Source organism: Channa argus, chromosome 10 (genome assembly GCF_033026475.1).
Source record: "Channa argus isolate prfri chromosome 10, Channa argus male v1.0, whole genome shotgun sequence".
In the NCBI taxonomy this organism is placed as follows: domain Eukaryota; kingdom Metazoa; phylum Chordata; class Actinopteri; order Anabantiformes; family Channidae; genus Channa; species Channa argus.
Window position 1 is genome coordinate 4,213,885 of NC_090206.1, and position 5,996 is coordinate 4,219,880.

Below are 5,996 nucleotides of genomic sequence, written 5' to 3' on the forward strand. Positions count from 1 at the left end.
TAGTTTTAGTTATTCATTTTTCCTGTGTTTTTTGTTTTGCGAGCTGGATTCTGTTTAGGCAATAAGTTATTTTTTCTGTTTGTGTTAATTGTGTGTGTTCTCTTGTCTTTCCTTTGGAGTGAAATTGGTTTGCCTTCTGTTTTTTTGTTCTTTAATAAACTGATCTGAGATGTGTTTCCTTCTAAGACTTGTCTTTTCCCCCGTGTGAGATGAATACAGCATGTCAAATCATAGCCTGACACAGTTCTTATCTGTTTTAGGACATGGATGGACAATCAGGACCTGACCTTTCCACTATTTCTGAACGTAACATCAGTTAAGAGACAGACATGGATCAGCTCTTTTCATTACATGAAACATGACATCCTTTTCATTGCCCTGGGTGTCTGAAAAACCCTTACATTTTGCATGCTCTAACCCCCGCTGAAGAATTACGCAGTGTTTGATGCCTCTGAAACTATCCACTGGATAAATTGGAAAAGGTCAAGTAAAACTGAGGCTCTTTACTTTGTGTCTGAAAAGTTGACATTTTAGATATACAAGGCTTTCACACGACAGGTGACATTAAAGAAATAGCTCAAAATCAACTGGCATAAATCTACACTGAAGAATGACTGCATTGTATGGCTTTGTATAGAGGTATTTTATGATAAGGGTGGGCCAGAATGAAGGGCAATAATTCCAAACTCATAAAAATGAAGATGATGATGACCATGATGTAAGCTCCACTAGTATCATATTTACTGGAGGTGGAGGGTCATTACACCCTGCAATATAAAAGTGTCCACCGAGAAAGTTGAACTTTGCAATCTGTAGCCAGTAGCACAGAAAGAGGATATAATATGTGTTATGTCAGATTTGTATTTGTATTTTTTTTAATTATTATTATTATTCTTTTATTTTATTTTTAATAGACCTGCAGCTAGAACAAATGTTCTTTTATCACACACACACACAATTTATCACCAAAAGTAGGAAAAATGGATGTAGTAAAATAAAATTTATTTGCTGCAAAGGTTTTTCATTCACTTGATAAATGTATTAAAAATGTACTTTGATGCCGGAGCATTTTTTTGCATTATCAAAATAAGAGGTTCCAAACTTTTGCACTGAACTGTAGATGTTCTTTTTTTTTTAATTTATTTATTTATTTATTTTTTGTCCTATCAGCTTATCCCGTGAGTTCCCTTGAGTTCATTGTCCGCATGCTGGTTTGGCACAGAGGCCTTCCTTAGATCGGCACTGCACAGCTGGGAACGGGAATGGGCTGTTGGGGGTTTAGTGTCTTGCCCCTTTAGATAACCTACCTAGATATCTTCATTAGATAACCTAAATGAAGACGGTTTTATTTTATAAATGAAATACGCATCCAGCTACTCAACATGCTTTAAATGAAAGTTTCAAATTACATTTTGAAATTTTGATCAGTTATTATCCAGCTTTAAAGTGAAATGACATTGACCAAAACAATCCATTTGTAAAAGTAACACTGGGAGGTGATTGTGAGTGGACCACCCTGCATGTAATCTATTGGTGTGCTGTTGATACAGTATGAAAATAAAAAAATCATAAGTCATCAAATTTATTATACTTTATTTTTCAAACAACAGTGCACAGTAAATTTCATACCAATATTAGCCAAAAAGGCCCATTTAAATTAACTGTTAAAACAAAATAAAAACTAAATACTAGTACTGCAGCAGATAGTGTGAAGCAGAGATACAGAAAAAACAGGTATTTTATTTCAAAGCAATTTTATTTGGACCATCACCAAATTACAGTAAAATCACATAATTCAGGCGACCTTGCTAAAACTGCGGGGAGCTGCACCCGAATTTGTAGAGCAGTCGTCCCAGTGGCTCGATTCTTGGTAGCCCTGGCTACATGTTAAAGTGTCCTTGGGAAAGACACTGAACCATTGTCCCCAGTGTCTGACTAAAAACTAACTAACTAAAAAAAATGTTTTTATTTAATTAAACACAAATCAGTTTGTAACATAAATGCACACAGTACAGTTTCTGTTTACAGAGTCTGTTAATATGAAACATATCAATAAAATGTCAGCAGACAACATGTCAGATGTGTTTTTCAAAAATCTCGTATGGTTTTCATAGAAGTAAACCTACTTAGACACCACAATTATTACCATTAAAAATATTTTAATTAGGACTATGCAGTAAAAGTGCTACTGTATGTTGGCTCAAATAAGAATAGCACCACTAACAGTACATGGCAGGCATGTAACTGATGGAGCTTGTATAACACACACATGCACCACTGCTAACCTAGATTATTGCCAGATCTTATGTGTACGATGAGTATGCAGATAGATAGATGGATAGAAAGCTTGAACTCATGCGGAGGTAAATACACTCTTGTTTTCACATCAGTGCCCATCTACAGTCCAGCATGTTGGCAGGATTATACAACCACGAAACTGCCAGGACACTCATCAGTTCTGCAACACTGACTCCCACCCCCCATCTCAAAAATCACTAAGAACAAGAACTGTATTTGTTTCATTGACTCCGTTATTATGGACAGGACAGCCACACTCCTAAATACTTTGTAATTGCCTTGATGTGAATTTTAATTGTTTACAAGTGTGAAAAACAATGTCTAGAGACCAGCTGCTTCATAACTAAAAGTCCTTGATATTGTTGGCACCCAGTATGTAAAATCTGTTATGCTGCCTTATGCTCCACTGTTGGCCAAAATCATTATTATCAGCCCCAACATCATTACAACTCCTACTTTGTTTATGCAGGTAAAAATGTTCTCACCTCGATCGATGTTTTCACCTCACAAACATACTGCTTGCTAAAAATTTATGAGCACTTGTAAATTTTACTTGTACATTTGTGAATTTAATTAGTTACATTTGTATTGTCGCCTGCAGGAAATAGCCATATGCCGCCATAGTCTGATAAAAAACTAATGATAAGAACCTAAATTACTGCCTCATGGTTTTATGCCTCCGCCAACAAGTCACTTTACAGTTTCCATGGATGTCTCTTCAGACTTATATTCTAATCAGTTCATCCATCATCACCCCATTTGTACTGCATGAAAAGAATTTAATTCCCTCAAAAAATGGATTGAGAAGAACTGCACGGTGTGAGGTCACAATGACCTTCACCATTTTTTAATATCTTTTTTTTTTGGTATCAAAGCAGACACGTGCCACATCTGAAGATATTCCCACCAGATGTTCCTGAGACATTACGTTCCAATGAACAACCCAAAATCTAACTGCATTGTAAATGCAATCTTAAATACTTTTTCCAGCCCACAATTCTTCCCTAACCTTAACCAAAGTGCTGTGAGATGTAAACGTTCTTTAACGTATAATAAAGTTAATTATTGTTATTTGGATAACCATGGATGTTTGAGATCAGATGTTTTAGTGAAATGTTGTCTGCTAATATTTTATTAATATGTTCCGTATTAACAGATTCTGTTAACAGAAACTGTTCTATGTTTGCACTTATGTTACAAAATTGATTTGTGTTTAATTAAATAAAAACATTTTTTAGTTAACAGAGTTGGCTCACTGTCATGATGTAGCATACTGTTGTTAGATTTTGTGTTTTTACTCTAAAATGTAAAACACAGTACAATTTTCAAACTAAGTTAAAGCAAGTAATGATTTTATATATCATGAGCTGTTTGTGGCCCACAGATGCAGACAATGGGGACGATGGTTCAGTGTCTTGCCCAAGGACACTTTAGCATGTAGCCAGGAGGACCAGGAATCGAACCACTGACCCTGTGGTTCAGGGACGACTGCTCTACCAACTCAGCTGCAGCTCCACCACATGCATTTAAACTTGATATACAATTAGTTTGTCAGTTGAAGACTGACGTCATTTCTCATTTCAAGTCATATTTACTAAACAATTTTGAAATCATGATAATTTATTGTCATTGACTTTGTGGTAAAATTTATTTGTAGTGCGGTTTATGGTTTATTAGTGCAAGTTTCTGTGTAGGCTGATGAGAACAGGTGGGGAAATTATGTTATCCTACATGAGCTCAGAGGTTTTCCATCATTATTGTGAGTGTACCGCTCCCACCTGTGACTATACTCTTGGTGTTCTCAGCCTTAGGCTGACACTCCCTTTGTGAAACAGAAAATGCTGTATAGTGCGTATTCCTTGTACCTTCGGACAATACTTAAAAACATCTGTTCTATATCTTTTCCTACATTTTCAGTATTGAGGTCTTTGCAAATATCAGTGACAATGTGAATAAATGTGCTTCTGTAACATACGTCCACATTCCACAACTGAAATTATCCAACCTGCAGAGAGAGTGAGTATAGATCTTTCCACATTCATGAACATGTAGGACACTTACTAGCAGTGTCAGGATCTCTGTAACTGTGGACATGGCACCAAAAGATCCCCAGGAGCTATCGCAAGTGAAAGTACAATCCCTTCCAAATAGCTCAGAATAGTGAGGCCAAATCTTTTTGTACAGAGAAGACATCTGGGGTAAGAAAAGAAATTATTATTTGGAGCCATGTCTGTCTTTGAGCCATGTCACACCATTAGAGAGCAAAAGGGAAAGATGGGAGAGAGTGGGGTATGACATGAAGCTAAGGTCCTGAGCCAGGATTTGAAACCAAAGATTTATTTGCTTTAAATCATTGTTTGCAATAAATGCATCCCACCTGCCACTCACTGACATCACCACAGTGTTAGTTCTCCTTCTCATATGTCTTTCCAGGCTTTTACTGCAGCCTCCTTTTAACTCTTGTTTGTTTAGGTGGGGTTAACCCTTCCACGTCTTCCCTCTGATGAAGTCCATTAGTGAGTTAGCATTGTGTTTGGCATCATTCCAAATAAATTTTAATGAATTTGATGTCTGACACCTGTGGTAGCCATTACACATAACTGCACATTTAAGGCAACTCAGCCTCACACGTATAAATAAATCATTGTTGAGCAGATGAACATGACTAACCCTTACAGATACACATTGTAAGTAAACTGAAAAGACCTGCGAAATGTCTTATTACCTCATCAACTATGCAGAAGTCAGTCACTTGACTTGTCGTGAATCTCTACAACAAAGGCAGTGAAAGCAAAATTTCAACTATAATAGCAGTTAGTCACATACACTTCTAGAGCACAGCAGGTAAAAAAGAAGTTATAAAGAACACAATCTTTCTCTGAGCACATGCACCTTTTGCTTTCTGATAATAAATGTAGCACTTTGTAGAGAACATAATCCACCCAGGTTTTTTTTTCTTTTACAGAATAAACAAAAACATATTTGCGTTTACAGGTTAGTCAATTTAGAATATAATTTTTAGGAGACAAGGCACATGAATATGGACCTGACAAAGTACTAAGAACAAGGCCTTCCTTCTTACTTTCTTTTTTCACAGCACACACACAGGCTCACACAGTGCCTGGGATAGTCTATGATATCCCTCAGAACACACAAAAATCTTTTCTAATCTTTCCTTAAATCTATTCCTCTCATTATCTTCATCCCTATTATCGACAGAACGCCTAATTCAGGCATATGTAAGATAATGGAAACACACAGCGACACACATACCTATACAATTGTATAAGTGTCGAAATAAGTTCTGCAACACACACACACACACACACACACAGTCATTTCTCAGGTGAATGACTGACATTAGCAGCTAAGCCTCCCCGTGGCTTCCTGACCTTTGTTGGCTGTCATATTCCACAGCACCAATCAAGACTGAGACGCTTCCTTCTTGTCTTTCAGTCACTCTCAGGTCTGTCACGATTCATTGTCTCCATTCATGGCTCCACAGTGTTCTCATTTCTTTTATCTTCTTCTTCTGTCATCTTTTGATTCTATCCTTTGTGTACCTCATTTATCTGTCCCTCCAGTTTCATTGATTCGCAGACGAGAGATATATAATACAAGAATGGTTAATGACAGAATGTCTCATAAGTGAATAGCCAAATCCAAACTATAATTAAAGTAGTATTCTTTTTCCGTAT